Genomic DNA, 17,261 nt, shown 5'->3' on the forward strand with positions numbered 1-17,261 from the left:
GCAAGGAGATCCAACCAGTCCATCCTAAAGGAAATCAGTCATGAATATTCATTGGAAGGACTGATGTTGAAGCTGAAACTCCAATACTTTGGCCACCTGATGCGAAGAGCTGACTCATTTGAAAAGACCCTGATGCTGGGAAAGATTGAAGGCAGCAGCAGAAGGGGACGACAGATGATGAGATGGTTGGATGGCATCATCAATTCAATGGACATGTTTGAGTAAACTCCGGGAGTTGGTGATGGCCAGGGAGACCTGGCGTGCTGTAGTCCATGGGGTCGCAAAGAGTCGGACACGACTGAGCGACCGAACTGAACTGAACTTGTATAATCATCACTTCCGGGCTTAAAGAAAAAACTGTTTTATGTGACTAAGGAATGTAGAGAGAAAAAAGAAAAAAGTTTGTCCTTTCCTCCTCCTTGAGAATTCCAGACCCCTATCTCTTCCTCCAGAACCTCAGACCCCTGTCTCCTCAGGGACCCTTGGACTTCTTATCAACCTGCCTAGGAATTGACTCTCTCAGAAAGGGTTAGTCGTTCAGTTGTGTTCAACTCTTTGCAACCCTGTCAACTGTAGCCCACCAGGCTCCTCTGTCCATGGAATTCTCGAGGCAACAATACTGGAGTGGGTAGGGTAGCTATTCCCTTCTCCAGGGGATCTTCCTAACCCAGGGATCGAACCTGGGTCCCCCACATTTCAAGCAGATTCTTTACCATCTGAGCCACCAGGGAGAGGGTTTGGGGCTGTGATCAGTTAAAGTGGACTCTTGAGAAATCAATAAGAGTCTGAGGTTTCCTGTATGTGGCGGGGGGTCGGGGGAGGGGAGCAGTTGGTGGATATTTTATTCTTCTCTGAGAATAAAGGGAAGAGACTCTTTTAACACATTTTTCAAACTAAATATTTGTGTAATTAAAGAATTTTAATAAAATTTCAAACAAAGGCCATCAAAAGGTCAAGATTAGAGTGTGTAAGCAACCATCTTCTCCAGGATGTTTTTTTTTCTGTTGAAGCAGCTTGGAGCTCACTGAGAAACCACAGAGTTAAATGATTATCCTGTGCCTTTCTGATTAGGAACAGGCTGCTCTCTGCAGTTTGATTAGTCTCGCTCATAGCAACAGGATTACAGCTTATTAAAACTGACAGTGCTGTGTAGGGCAGGGAGCCAGGAAGGTCAAACTTACATGCTGAGCCAGCCACCAGCAAGGCTCTGCCTTCACCTGAAGGTTTGGTGTAATTGGCATTCACTGTAATATGCTTTTTCTCATGTCTTTTTTTTTTTTTTCACCCTTTAGGTCTCTCACTTGTTTTACACCTTTTCTCTCCCTTCTTCCTTATGGGAATCCCTAACTTATGACCATATAACCAAATTAATAGTTGGGCAAATCAGAGAAGAAAGTCCAGTGTAATAGTGTGAAGTGAGGTAACTATATACATCCTCATTGCCCACAGCAGTCCTGGTTTAGGTTGATGGTCCAGGCACCCGTTTTACTCTCAGGAGTGCCGAGTTTGGCCAAGTTATGTGGTCACCCTAATGTGAGTGGTGGGGATGGTCAAACGAGAGCAGATGCCACATCCAAACAGGACGGCTGCTATCCACCTCTTGCTAATTGCTGCTGTGGATCCAGTGTTGTCACATCTTCCAATCTTTCAGAATAGCCAACAAATCTGGATTTTCAGATAAAACCTTTTTTTTTTGCATTTTCATCATAATTTATTATTATTTATTTTATTACTGGAGTATAATTGCTTTACCACATTGTGTTTGTTTCTGCTGTAAAACAAAATGAATCAGCTATAAGTATACATATATCCCCTCCCTGAGCTTCCCCCTCCACCCCACCCCTCTAGGCCATCACAGAACACTGAAACTCACAACTTTTAAATGCTGGATCAATTTTTTAAAAAAATATTCTGCTAGTCAGGCAAAACCTGTTTGCCTAGTTTGCAACCCTTGGTTTAGAATCTGGAGGGGAGACTGGCATCTTTAACATTTAAAAGTTTTTCAATGATGCATCTAGCTCCTGCAGCTGATTACAGATTTCCACATTAAGAGAGCACCATTCCCTGGTGGCTCAGATAGTAAAGAATATGCCTGCAATGCAGAAGTCTGGGGCTCAATCCCTGGGTCAGGAAGATCCCCTGGAGAAGGGAATGGCAACCCACTCCAGTATTCTTGCCTAGAGAATTCCATGGACAGAGGAGCCTGGTGGGCTACAGTCTATGGGGTCTCAGAGTCAGACACATCTGAGTGACTACACTTTCACTTTCATGTTAGGAACTGAATTGTTAGTTATGCTTAAAAAAAATTACCGGTTCACATATTAATCAAGGTGCATTTTAAGTTCAAACTTTGTTAGGTATTTGGTATTTGGAAATACCAAGGAAATATCTGTTTGTTTTTAATGATGCATGAGTGGAAGCAATGCTAGTTGGCAGTATTTGATTGTAAGAATTCAATAAGGTAATTTTATTTTATTTTTTTAACAGACGAGATCCCCTATGTTGTCCCAGCTCCCTGGCATGATCCCCAGATAACTCCCAAAACAATTCCAAACCTGCCCAAAGGGAAGGTATGATTGCCTTGTTCAACTTTTTGATTTATGGTTGAGAATGTCAGGCCTGGAGAAGAAAGACTCAGTCACTGTGTCTGTCTTCTTAAGGAGTTTAAAGAGAAGCCTCTCTCTTTCCAGTTACTTTCCTCCATCCTACCCTATTTTCTGCTGGGCTGTGCCCTTCCAGGGTCAGCAGTGGTTTCCCAGTACCCCTTTCCAAGGATCTTTTCTGGCTCACAAAACCAGATGGTCCAAGGACATAAGGGTTCCTATCGCACCTTCCAGCATTTAACAGCACTAGTCTCGGCCAACACAGTGAGAGCTCAATTACTGTTTGTCTAGGGAAGGCGTATTCTCCGAGCAGTTGAGGCATTATCTTCAGATTTTTGCCAGCTGAGCTGACACAGCAGTATGCGGTGGGACCTAGGCTGAATGTCTTGTCAGTGGTGATTTTATCTCACTTTACATTAGGCAAGCTCCCAGTGACCTGACACATTTTTATTTTCTTCTTTGACTCAGTTCTGCCTTCTGCCATTAGCATCTTCTAGCGCTGGCCTCAAAGCAGTTTCCCCTGCTCTGACAAGAGGAACTCAGAGTGAACTTTTCTTTTGTTCTCGTTCCTCACAATCCACTTTGAGTCCAAGCTGAAGTTGCCAAGGAGTTCAAACGGCCTGTGCTCCTGCCAGTGTGATTCAGAAGGATTAGCGCATCTTCTGCACGCTCTCCCTAATGCTTGCCTCTTTCCCTGAACTGCTGTACCCTGCTGTCTGCTCCTTTGTCTGAGGAACGCATTTGCTCTTATTATCACCTTGTTCCCTGACTCTTTTTGATGGCTTTGGAACAAAATCAAGATGTGGCTATTAATGGTCTTCTCCTTCTTAACAGCTCAGAGTCACTTCCTTTTATTTAGTCCATTTTCCCTTCCCTCCCAAACAACATAATCATCTTGGTTTCAAATCAGAGTTTCATAACCATTTAGTAACTACTGCTTTACAGTTGCTATTAGTAAGGGATGTGAGACAGGAGGTAAGAGACAAGAAACCGAAAGGTGAGGGGGGCTGAGGGAACCCCCAGTAACTGAGAAATAAGGCAAGCATCTTCAGGACGCTTCTTTCATGAAGAAATTAGGCAAGATTAGCCCTCAAGACTGAACATTACAAACCCCGGGGTCTGGTGAAGTTTCACTTGAATTTGTATGGATGGAATGAGAAGATGGTCTCCCGTCAGAGGATCTGATTTCCTTCCAAACAGTTAAAATAGTACTTAAAACCATCCCAGAATGATTTATGTTGGTCACAGGTCCTTTCACAGAATTCAGTGACATAATAGATAATAATAATCAGACCTCCAATTTTCCATTCCCAACTCACTCACTTTTATTTTTGTTTAACAAACTTATTTAACGTTTTCATCACAGTTGCATTTATCATTTCCCATGATGCCAGCTGAAGAAAACACAAACTATGAAAATATATCCAGTCCCCCACATAGTAATTACACATCAAAAGAGAAGAGAATGACAGAGCACATTCATTTTTTCTTTTTTTACCATGTATCTGATTTTGGTTAGACCCCAATTCCATGTTGTTTGAGTAGAAAAGTCACTTCCATTCATATTAAAAAAGTCAGTTCAACTTCACTTTTCTACTTGAACGTTCAGCTATTACCAGAAATCTGACACATCAGAAACCAGGTTTATTATCTTTCTTCTTTCAGTCAAACTAAAGTCAAAGTCAAACTTCAACTTTCTTGCCTTTGTCAATGGCACTTGTCTTCTAGTCAATCCAGCTGGGAAACTTACTCCTTGGATGAATGATATAATTCATAAAAGGAATGGGGATAAGATATTTTATCCCCATAAATGTTAATCTTCTCCGAAACAGCCTTACAGACACACTCAGAAATAATGTTTTACCAGCTATTTGGGCATCCCTTCCACAGTCAGATTGACATATAAAATTAACCATCACAAGTCCCCAGTACATGATATAGGAGCTGCTTAAGAGTATTGAGGCTGTATGGAGGCAGAACAAGAGCTCTCTTTTCCCTTTTTGGTTCTAGAAATCTGCAGCTGCAGTTTTAATGAGGAGAAGGCTGAGGAGTCACCCAGAGATGGTAATTTTGTTTTGGTCAAAGTCTCACATATTTACATATAAATGAAAAACAAAAGGACATTTAAATTGTAGAAAGGGATGGGGAGGGGAAATTAGCTTAGTTTTTCTCCTTGTCAAAAACAGGATTCTTTGGTGACATAGAAAATATAATCATTTATCAGCTCCTTCATTTTATAAACAGAGGTGGAACTGAGGCCCAGATAGAATGTGACTAACCCAAGGTCTAACAGGAAGTGAGAGGAAGGGCTGGTACAAGCGTCTAGGTTTCCTTTCCCAGCCTTTCTCTTGGTCCCTAGTTCTTGTTCTGCCTCCATACAGCCTCAGTCCTCTTAAGCAGCTCCTACATCATGTACTGGGCACTTGTGATGGTTAATTTTACATGTCAATTTGACTGTGGAAGGGATGCCCAAATGGCTGGTAAAATATTATTGCTGAGTATGTCTGTAAGGCTGTTTCAGGAAAGATTAACATTTGAATTCATAGACTGAGTAAAGAAGATCTCGCTCATCAATGTGGTGGGCACCATCCAATTTCTCAAAAGTCTGAGTAGAACAAAAAAGTGTAAGAAGGACGAATAAGTCTCTTACTTGAGCTGGGACATCTGTCTTCTCCTGTTCTCCTGGATATCGATGCTCCTGATTCTTGGCCCTTTGGACTCAGATTGGAACTTACACCACTTGCTCCCATGGTTCTCAGGGGTTTGGACTGGACTTACACCCACAGCTTCTCTGGGCCACCAGCTTGCAGACGGCAGATCAGATTGTGGGACTTCTTGGTTTACATAATCATGTAAGCCAATTCCTATAATAAATCTCTCCTATTTGTCTGTATCTATCCATCTATCATCTCCTATTGGTTCTGTTTCTCTGGAGAACTCTGACAGGCATGATTTTACCATTCTGGCCATGGCTGTGAGCCTCCCCAGCTTCTGGAATAATAGTGATTCTTGAACACAGACATCATTCTGTTTATAGATACACTTTTTAAAGTCTGCATTGACCTTACTGTAACTGTGGGCATCATACGAGTTGGCAAAGATGTCTCAAGCCTAGTTCAGAAAGATCATATAGACCAAGTCATTCCAATGTAATCTGGCATGTATAATCCTTTCTCTGTTCTATGCCCCTCCCATAATTGTAAATGGCTCCACGGTTTTTTTGAGCTGCTGGTTTGTGTCAGGAGAAAGGAAAGGAGTGAGCAGTGGTGTTCATCATCCAGGGCCTCATCAAGTGATCATATCTTTTTTCTCACAGGTTCTTGATTATCTATGGACTTTGGTCCAGCTAATCAGTACATAAAAACAAATCTCACTGAGGGACTTCCCCATAATTTGTCATTGGGGATATTGTTCAGTCATAAATATATCCTCACCAACCTGATTCATTCCAATATCTAGCATTCAGTCAGTTAGTCAAGAAAAGCTTATTGATTTCCAACTAAGTGTCAGTCATTCTCTACACTGGAATTCAATGACAAACACCCCACAGAGAGCACCTACCTTCTTGGAATTTGCAGACCAGGAGTAAACTCAGAATTACATACATTCCATATAATTAGAAAACTTCACTTTGCTCAATAACCTAAGTCATATCCTAACCACAAAGAAGACTAGGGAACTCCCCTAAGAAATGAGAGAATGTGAAAAATCACTAGATGACAATTCCTATGATAAAGAAAATGCAAATATTAAAGAGTTTTTTGGTTTTGTTTTTAATATTTGTTATTGAAGAAATAGAACTACAGGCCAGATTAGTGAGCTGGGTTTGCCTGGATTGGCTGACATTAATTCAGTTTGAGTGGCCTTCATTTTAAGGCTCCCAACAAATGTACAGTCCCTCTGAAAAAGTATAATTGTTTCCACTTATATTTGAGAAAACAGGGCTGGAACAATCAAATAACTACTTACAATATGTACTTTGATTCCAGGAACATCTGGTGCCATAGCCTATGCTATAATTCCAGCCTTACCCCCTTCTCATTCACAGGCACCTGAGGTCCAGGGTAAGGCTCTGAAATAGGTATATAGTCTATCTTCTCTTAACAAGTTTCTACAGAGATGTGTCGCTGATTTTTTTGAACAGAATTTTGAAAGAAGTGATCTAATCTTAAAGATAATCATAGGAGTAGAGACTTTTTCTAATGATCCAACAATTATTCAAAACCTTTATGGAGCAACAATTGAATATAGAATTTGGGAAAGGGGTACAGACTAGAAAGCACACTCAGTTGAGTGTCCTTAATAACAGCAATATATATGTGCTTTACATTTTAGAAAATACCAAAGGTCATTCTAATCCATGCCTCAAGAGAAGGTCAAGCTGAGTAATTCTGGTTATGATTGTTTTTTAAAGGGTATGGGTATATGAGTCAGAGTAACTGCAAAGTAGTCTTCTACTGGTTTTCTTGTGTGACTTTTGAAGTCAGTAACAAGGTCCTAGCTAGAAAGCCATGTTTGAAGTGTTCATCTAAAAAATAAAAAGTTAAGGAAGTTGCCACTTCATGCTGTTAACCTGTTTGGATGCCCAGTAATGTTTGTCGATGGATGATCTACTCATTCAACATGTACTGCCTGCTTATATGTCCCACATTTGCCGCATGGTGGGGATTAAAACATGCAAATGTCAGAGGTTTTGCTTTTGAAATCACAGCTTAGTGGAGAGAATAAACACATTTATAACCATGCAAAATAGCACAGTAACCACACTGCTGTGGGATATATGAAGTGACATGGTAGAGAAGTTTTTCTCGTCATATTTTTTGAACAAAAAAACCATGCAGTTGGATGAATGTGAATCTGCTTATGGGGACAACAGGGAAAATAGTGAACTTGGTAATTTAAGAAAGGATGTGTAGAGTTTTACCAAGGGAAGACAATTCCAGGCCACTAGCAAAGTGGTCCAGGAATTCTTCCCAGACTTGCCTGCGTTCCTTCCATGATGCCATGTTGCCTCTGATTACCCTCCGTTATCCATCCCTCACTCTCTCACTCAACATGTTTGCTGACTGACTAGGCAGTCTATGCAGGGGATACAAAAGAAAGGACTGCCGTCTCCTCTGATAAAATGGAACTCGGAATCCTCAAGGTTTAGTGCTGGAAGGAGGATGGTATTCCACGAGGAGGTGGTTAACTAACTCCAGCAGCTCCATGTTCTCCCTCTGAGATTTGACTTCTCTTTGGATGTTTCATATTCGAGTTAGCCCTGTCTCCATCAACTGAACATCTCCTGGAGGAATACTAGCTCAAGCTGGATTTGAAACATTACTTTTCTTCCCTGACAGCAGTTGAAATTTCTTCATTTTTTTCACATAGTTGATCTAAATCTTCAGCTCCACAATCTTTTTTTTTTTTTTTCAATTTTAGCATTTGGGGTAATGTAGGGAATCAGAGGGAACATGGGGAAACATTGCCCAAGATTGGATATCTGCTTCAAAGCCAGGGGAGAAATTCTGGCCACTGTTATAACCTCTCCTGGAGTCAAAAGTGAATGACATAATAGATTAATCCTAACTTACTGTGTTCAATAAACAAGACACCGCTATTCTTCAACAGAAACTCTGAACAACAAGCTGGTACCATGTTCTTAGTGTCAACCATCAGCTCAGGGCCAATCTTGCTTTTTCTACATTCTTATCTACTCTTCTCAGTGCTATCTGGATTATTTTGAAGCAAATTACAGACAATTTATGATATTAATATTACTTGTAAACATTTCAACATATATCTTTAAAAAAATAAGGGCTCTTTAAAAATTAATAATAATAAACAATTCCAAAAAACAACCAAGAAACTCTAAAATACACGTGTGAAGTAGCCAACCACTTCAGATTTTCCTTCATTAGACACTATGCCATTTTATCATATTATTGATTAAAGATTAAACTAGTGGTTTTTACTGAAAAATCTTTGAAAGTGGCTCAACAAAAATTTTACTGTAGTCAATAAACAAATAAATAAGTACTTTTATTCCACTTAAATAACACCTTACTATAACCAAATGCCTAGACAGTATTCAAATTTACTCCATCATCTCATATTTTTTTAGAGTTGGTTTATTTGAATCAGCATCTGTGTAGCAATAAAGTGCTTGAAATGTGGCTAGGCTGAACTGTGATATGCTTAAAGGGTAAAATATGGAAGAGATTTCAAAAGTTTAGCACATAAAAAAGATGCAAATAATTATTTTTACATTGTTAACATCTTAATGGTAAATAATATTTTAATTCATTGGGATAAATACAATATATTATTAAAATTAATTTTACTTATTTGTTTTTAATTTTTAATATGGCTAGTAGAAAATTTTTAATTACATATGTGATTTACATTATATTCTGTTGAATAGTGCTGATTTAGAGGCGAGATCAGGTTCAGATTTGATTTTTCTGGCAAGGCTATTTTGAGGATGGTGGTGTGTTCTTCCATGAGGAGGCACATAATGGTTCATTCACTTCTTGTGCCATTAAGATTGATTAGTGGTCCTGATACTGCAGACTTACCCATCAGCTTTTCTTCTAATGGTCATGACAGTCACTAATGATCACTTCCCAGATCCACTATTTCATTAGGGGCTGCTGTAGACTGAATTTTGTGCCTCTCACCCCAATTCATGTTGTTGGTATACAGAAACTTGGTATATATTCTCCCAAAATAAAAACACTAATTCAAAAGATATATGCACCCCAATATTCATTGCAGCAGTATTTATAATATGGACACATACACACTACTATATATAAAATATATAACTAATAAAGACCTACTGACTAGCACAGGGAACTCTACTCAACATTCTGTAATGACCTATGTGGGAAAAAAAGAATCTAAAAAAGAGTGGCTATATGTATATGTATACTTGACTCACTTTCCTGTACACCTGAAACTAACACAACATTGTAAATCAATCATACTCCAATAAAAGCTTTAAAAAAATCAGATACTCATTAGGATATAATATATAATATAATTTGATAATATCTACTAAAGTAGAAGATGTGCAGATCTTTCTACTAATAATTTCTCTTTTAGGTTTATATCCTAGAAAAAATTCAGCACATATGCTCAGGGATATATGTATAAAAATATTCATTATAGCTTTTAAAAACAATAAAGGTTTGAGATTAAATGACTATCAACAGGAGAATGGAATGTTTATATAGAGTTAAAATGAATGATGAACTAAACCTACATGTATCAATTTATATGAAGAAAGATTTTCAGAGAATAGTACTTATACTATTAGTACTATAATTGTACTTACACTTTGAAAACATAAAATAAAATGCAATATGGATATATGTGTACATAGCAAGGCATAAAACATGGTGAAAATGATAAATATTTAATGCCAATATTGATTCCTTCTGAGTATGGAAGGAGGAAAATGCAATAAGGATGATTAAGTGTATTTGTAACGTATTCTTTCTTTTAAAAGATCTGAAATGAATATGGCAAAATGTTAACATCTGATATAGCTATTATGTGCAATTATTGTTCAGTAGCTTAGTCGTGTCTCACTCTTTGTGACCCCATGCACTGCAGCATGCCAAGCTTCCCTGTCCTATACCATCTCCCGGAGTTTCCTCAAACTCATGTCCATTGAGTCAGTGATGCCATCCAACAATCTTGTTCTCTGTCATCCCCTTCTCCTGCCTTCAATCTTTCCCAACTCAGGGTCTTTGCTAGTAAGTTAGCTCTTCCCATCAGTTAGCCAAAGTATTGGCTTCAGTGTCAGCATGAGTCCTTCCAATGAATATTTAGGAGTGATTTCCTTTAGGATTGACTGGTTTGATCTCCTTGCAGTCCAAGGGGCTCTCAAGAGTCTTCTCTAACACCACAGTTCAAAAACATCAGTTCTTTGGTGCCCAGCCTTCTTTATGGTTCAACGCTCACATCCATACATGACTACTGGAAAAACCATAGCTTTGACTAGATGGACCTTTGTCAGCAAAGTAATGTCTCTACTTTTTAATATGCTGTCTAAATTTGAGGACAAGCATCTTCTGAGGAGCAAGCATCTTTAACTTTCATGGCTGCAACCATCATCTGCAGTAATTTTGGAGCCGAAGAAAATAAAGTCTGTCACCATTTCCATTGTTTCTTCATCTATTTGCCATGAAGTGGTGGGACCGGATGCCGTGACCTTAGTTTTCTGAATGTTGAGTTTTAAGCCAATTTTTTCACTCTCCTCTTTCACTCTCATCAAGAGGCTCTTTAGTTCCTCTTTGCTTTCTGCCATAAGGGTGGTGTCATCTGCATATCTGAGGTTATTGATATTTCTCCTGGCAATCTTGATTCCAGCTTGTGCTTCATCCAGCCTGGCATTTCGTATGACGTATTCTGCATATAAGTTAAAGAAGCAGGGTGACGATATACAGCCTTGACATGCTCCTTTCCCAATTTGGAACTAGTTCATTGTTCCATGTCTGGTTCTAACTGTTAGTCTTGACCTGCATACAGATTTCTCAGGAGGCAGGTAAAGCGGGCTGGTATTCCCATCTCTTGAAGAATTTTCCACAGTTTATTGTGATCCACACAGTCAAAGGCTTTAGCATAGTGAATGAATCAGAAGTAGATGTTGTTCTGGAATTCTCTTGCTTTTTCAATGATCCAACAAATGTTGGCAATTTGATCTCTGGTTCCTCTGCCTTTTCTAAATCTAGCTTGAACATCTGGAAGTTCTCGGTTCACGTACTGTTGAAGCCTAGTTTGGAGAATTTTGAACATTATTTTGCCAGTATGTGAAATGAGTGCAATTGGGTGGTAGTGTGAACATTCTTTGGCATTGCCCTTCTTTGATGCAATATTATTCTCTAAAGTTTTTTGAGTGTTTGATACATCTTATAATATTTTCAAAAGTGAAATACATCATCCAAGAAGACAGCATTTAAAAAATTTTTATTTTACGTATTTATTTTTTTGGCAGGCTCCACACCACATTGTAGGATCTTAATTCCCTGATCAAGGATAGAACCCACACCCCCTGCATTGGAAGCACAGAGTCTTAACCACTGACCACCCAGTAAGTCCTAGAAGACAACATTTTAAATCTCATGGACCACTCCCAGGGTTGCTGAGTTTAATGTTTCTACCAGATGATGTTCCAAATCCCCTGTCTGAGCTCCCTTGTCTCTTCTTTAGGAAGTTAGTATGAGGTCATGTTTGCATAACCATCAGGGCAACACAGCAAGAACCAGCACTTTGTTCTCTATGTTTTTTTGCCCCCTGACAGGAGTTAAAACCCATGTTCTGTTTCTACCCCCATGATGCTGCTCAGGATTGATGTAATTAAATGAACAAAACTTTGAGGTTTCTCCTATAGTTCGTCAGAGTGAAACCTGATAAAAGTTTGAAGGTGATGGTGGTGAGCAAGCAGGAATGCAGGTAGATTGGCATTACCAGGCAAACTTTGTTTTCTTCGTTGAAAGGAATTACTTCTCTTGGCTTTCTTAGCTTTTTTCTAACTTTTCACTCAATTCTCCATTTCTTACTAACATATCTCATAGCTTCTCTCTTTTCTAAACGTTATTTTCACTTGATAAAGCTATTTTCCTACTTCCTTTCAATGTCTACTCCACATGGCACAACTTCCCTTAGCTTCGAGAATCTTTGCTCCTTCACTTTACCTCCCTTTGCAAATCCTGAGAAAGCCTTGCCCTTATCTCCACTCCCCTCCCTGTATCTCAGTCTTCTGGACAGTTTTGTCCTTATAATATTTCTAGAAATGAAATAAATCATCTCAGAGGCAGTAACATTGTTATCTCATGAAGCCTTCAGCCTTTAATCTTCATATGTGTAGGGATAGGGTGATTCTTTTTGTTTTTGAGACATCAGTAGTTTAATGGGTCAGAACTTACACACCTGAAGCAAGGTCCTGGAGTCCACTGTGTGCAGTGGACAATGGGCAGGACATGGCAGCAGGAGGGGAGCAGGAATTACCAGTTGATATCAGGTGGGCTCATTAATTAGCAGGAGCTCAGTAGAGGGGCATGTCCCTTTGATAAGAACAATCACTAGCTGGGGCCTGGGGCAGGTATGTGGGATGGAAGGTCAGTCATGTGCGTAAGATACAGGTGAGGCAGGCATTGGTTGGGCAGGGGATGTACACAGCCCAAGAGAACAGCCATCTTGAGGGGCCTGACCATACACTCCACCTCTCCATACCCTGAACAATCCTTGCAGTCTTTGGTCTGCCCCTCTTACATGATATACCTGGGGTCAGTTATGTAGAGGGGCACTGGAACCAGATACCACAAATACGACGGGCCACCCCTGGTTTTCAGAAATCCAGAGCCGCTCTTGTGGGAAGGAGCAGGGACAGGGCAATTCTTGATGAAAAAAACTCAGTTCTTAGACTTTTGGTTACCAGGTGGGGCTGGGGGTGGGGGAAGGATGGATTCGGAGTTTGGGCTTAGCAGATGCAAACTATTATACACAGGATGGATAAACAACAAAGCCCTACTATATAATGCAGGGAAGTGAAAGTAGAAGTCGCTCAGTTGTGTCTGACTCTTTGCAACCCCATGGACTGTATAGTCCATGTAATTCTCAAGGCCAGCATACTGGTGTGGGTAGCCTTTCCCTTCTCCAGGGGATCTTCCCAACCCAGGGATTGAACCCAGGTCTCCCGTATTGCGGGTGGATTCTTTACCAGCTGAGTCACAAGGGAAGCCCAAGAATACTGGAGTGGGTAGCCTATCCCTTCTCCAGCAGGTCTTCCCCACCCAGGATTTGAACCGGGGTCTCCTACACTGCAGGTGGATTCTTTACCAACTGAGCTATGAAGGAAGCCCATAATGCAGGGAACTATATTCAATATCCTACAATAAGCAATAACAGAAAAGAATATGGAAAAGAATGTATTATATGTATAACTGAATCATTTTTCAGTACAGCAGAAATTAACACAACATTGTAAATCAAGTATACTTTAATAAAATAAATTTTTAAAAAATCTCAGTTCTCAGAGTACCTTGCTGAAAACCCTCCCTAAAGATCATTCATTTCTACCCAGTTCCAGACTCAACACTCGCATCCCTGATATTTTCAGGCAACAAATCTATATTAAGCACAAGCAGTAGATATTCTTGTATAGCTAGATCATGCTTTCCAGTTTATATTTTCTTACACATGATTTTTTTCCCAACAACACTGTAAAGTAGACAGGACAGAGATCATTGCCCTCATTTTACCCCTGAGGAGGCTGAGGCAGAGACTGACTCCTCAGAGTTTGTCAGTTGAAGAAGGTGGACTTTAATTGAAGTTGATAGATACAGAACAGTCAGGAAATGGAAATCCCCAGCTGTCAGGGGTTACAGACCGACAACCAATTCTCCACGCAAGTGCTTTCTTCACTTGGCTCTGCTTGTGAGCTCTTTTAGAGGCAGGTGTGAGCTGAGTCGGCCTGGTGCAACAAAGGCTCACTCCAACACTTGAACGGAAAGTATTTCAGTTTGACAGAAGCAGCGTCAGGGACAGAAGCCCGAGGGCCTTGCACAGATCCTGGAAGGAGGAAGGAAAACAACCCAGAGGGGAATAGGACAGGAGGGAAGTGGGAGGGGGAAGGAGAGGAAGCAACGGAGAAGGAAAAAGGTGTGAAATCATTTGCCCTGAATTTGTCTTTATGAAAATTTGATATATGAAAATTCCTACTTGAAAATGAGATAAATAAAGAGGTAATTATTTGCATTACAAATTAATTCTTCACTTCAAAAGAGTATTTACCACAGGTGCGATTCTGTGATGTGAGCTTTTACAAAAGGAATATGACTTGGGGGAGGTGGGAGATTTAAATAATAAAATCCTGATTATAATATAATAGGAAATAATCCAGAGATAAAGGGGAGACATCTGAAGAAGGAGCTGGTTGTGCAGGGAGCTCTGCAGAGCTCAGGCTTTTAAAAGGACATGAACAAAAGACAGGGAAAGGGGATTATAGATGAGCTTGAACACAAAAGATTGTCATGAACCTTCAAAAACAGAATAAAGGAAGCTGAAGTTGGGAATAAACCTCCCCTTACAAAAAGTGCTAACAGCTGCTCTAAGAACCCTAAAAGCTTTGTCAGAGTGAGGGGAAGCCCAAATATGGAGCAGCTTGCTCTTTCAGTAAGTGAGGTGGTATAATGTTAACCCAAGTTAAGTAGTTTTTACTTTTTTCTATTGTTTGCTTTGCTTCTGTTTTCACCAATGTGCAAAAAGATGGGAAAAATTATAATTCTCTTAATGTGGAAGGAAGATATTGATATTATCCCACTTTGAAAAGGAATGAAGATTCCAAGTTTGGGCATCAGGGACAAGAGAAGACTCGAGAGCCCTGAGGCCAAATTTGGGAGAAAGGTTTTGAGAAGATACAGGAGAAAGACCAAGTAAGGAAGTGGTGATCTGCCTCCTCTCTTCCCCACCGGGCTCAGATCTTAGGTGAAAGTGAAAGTGAAGTAGCTCAGTCGTGCCTGACTCTTGGCGACCCCGTGGACTGTAGCCTGCCAGGCTCTTCATGGGATTCTCCAGGCAAGAGAATCCCCTTCTCCAGGGGATCTTCCCAACCCAGGGATGGAACCCAGGTATCCCGCATTATAGACAGACGCTTTAACCTCTGAGTTTGTTAATTGCTTAGTGCGAGTGGATTTCTTATGGAAACAGAGGATGGAACTCAGCTAGGTTCCCTAGGGGTGCTGGGGAAATAAAAGTCGACTTTTAAATGCAGGAGCCAGAGAAAGGCCACACCAGGATATACCATATTCAAGTTTGAAAGGAAGATACAGGGAGGATCGAAGTCCCACATAAGTGAGAAATTAAGAAAACATGGGCCCTCTCTAAGTGGATTTAAGTTTCTAGAGCTGGATGAATTAAATGCCAGAAAACTGAAATAAGGTATAGTGCGGAGGGGTTCCCAGAGCCTCTATCAACAATCCACTGGGGGTGGAGAGGTGCCTGAAGGCTGAAGGTTCTGCACACAGAGGAACAGATTATGTTCTACCAACTACAGATCAGGGAGCCCTGAAATCCATTCCATTGCAAATGATTGGTTTAAGACTAAACCAATCATGATATTCCACTCCCCTTGCCAGGATGGATTTTAGAATGCTACAGACTTAATCCAGGGAAGAAGGGGAATTCTTTTTAAGAATAAAGCCTCAGGTAGTATGCCTGTGAAGTGAAGTGCTTTGAGGTAAGAATATATCTCATGGGCAGAGTGAATGACTTGTCCAGGTGATGTTTTACAACCTACAAAACAGAATGTCTTAGTTGATGTCAGTCACCTTCTATCAATGCTGGCACAAAAAGCACATTAATGCACTAGTAGGTAAGAAATGGAGTCACCATCCTGGCAAGGCTAACTGACCTTTATCACCAAGAGAAGATAGTTCTGTGCTTTATGTGATGGAGACAGATGCTGAAGCTGAAGCTCCAATATTTTGGCCACCTGAAAAAGACCCTGATGCTGGGAAAGATTGAGGGGAGAAGAAGGAGGTGACAGAGGATAAGATGGTTGGGTGGCATCACTGACTCAGTGGACACAAGTTTGAGCAAACTCTGGGAGATAGTGAAGGACAGGGAAGCCTGGCATGCTGCAGGCCATGGGGTTGCAAAGAGTCATATATGACTTAGCGACTCAACAACAACATTATGGAGACCAAAAAAAAAAAAAAATACTCAGTTGCCCAGTTGCGTGAACAAGCACAACAATCATTCTATGAAATGCTAGCAAGGATGGAGGTTACACATGGCCCAAAACATGGGCTCCAGCTATCCAAGTCTGACCTAATTATTGCCGCTGTTGAAGATCCAGCCTACCAGCAAAAAATCTCAGCATTGAACTTGCAATATGAATCCAACTCTTGAAGAGACCCATCAGCTCCTTAACGGCAAGTTTATTACAATAGGTCCTTCCAAATTGTGATTCCTCCTGATAAAAATTGACTGAACTAACACATATCCCAGTGTGGATTTACCTTTCCTACTCATAGAATCTCAGCCAAACAGTTCTTATGAAGCATTTGATCCACTGGAAGAGAATCCTGCTAAATATTGTATCAGACCAAAGAAATTGCTTATCTGGATGAAGGGATGGCCGTATGCACGTGAACGTGTGATCCACTCTTTCTAACATATATTACGCTTCCCAAAAGCTGCTAGTTTAATGCGTGTGCAACAGCTTTTTGGATCCACAGTAGAGGCATCAGCTTGGAGATGATACCTTCAGATGATGGGGCACCAGAGTTCAGATAGAGTATATACTCTAAATCAAAGATCAGTAGAATACATGGATCTGGGAAACAAGAAGTAGAAGTACAAGCACCCCTGCTTAACATTACTGTTTCTGAACCACTTGAGGAATTTTGCACTTCCTGTCCCTGCTATTCTGGACTCTGAACATTTAAGGTCCTTTTCAAAAAAATTATTTTATTGAGGTATACCTTACATAGTGTATAATTCACATACTTCAAGTGTATAATTCAATGATTGTTAGTAAGTTTACCAAGTTGTACAACTATCACCATAAATCAGTTTTAAAACATTTGTATGCTTCCTTTAAGATTCTCATGTGCATTACATTCCCCTGCCCCAGGCAACTACTGATTTGCTCTCTTTCTCTAT

This window comes from Bison bison, unplaced genomic scaffold (assembly GCF_000754665.1).
Source record: "Bison bison bison isolate TAMUID 2011002044 unplaced genomic scaffold, Bison_UMD1.0 scf7180017864215, whole genome shotgun sequence".
NCBI lineage: Eukaryota > Metazoa > Chordata > Mammalia > Artiodactyla > Bovidae > Bison > Bison bison.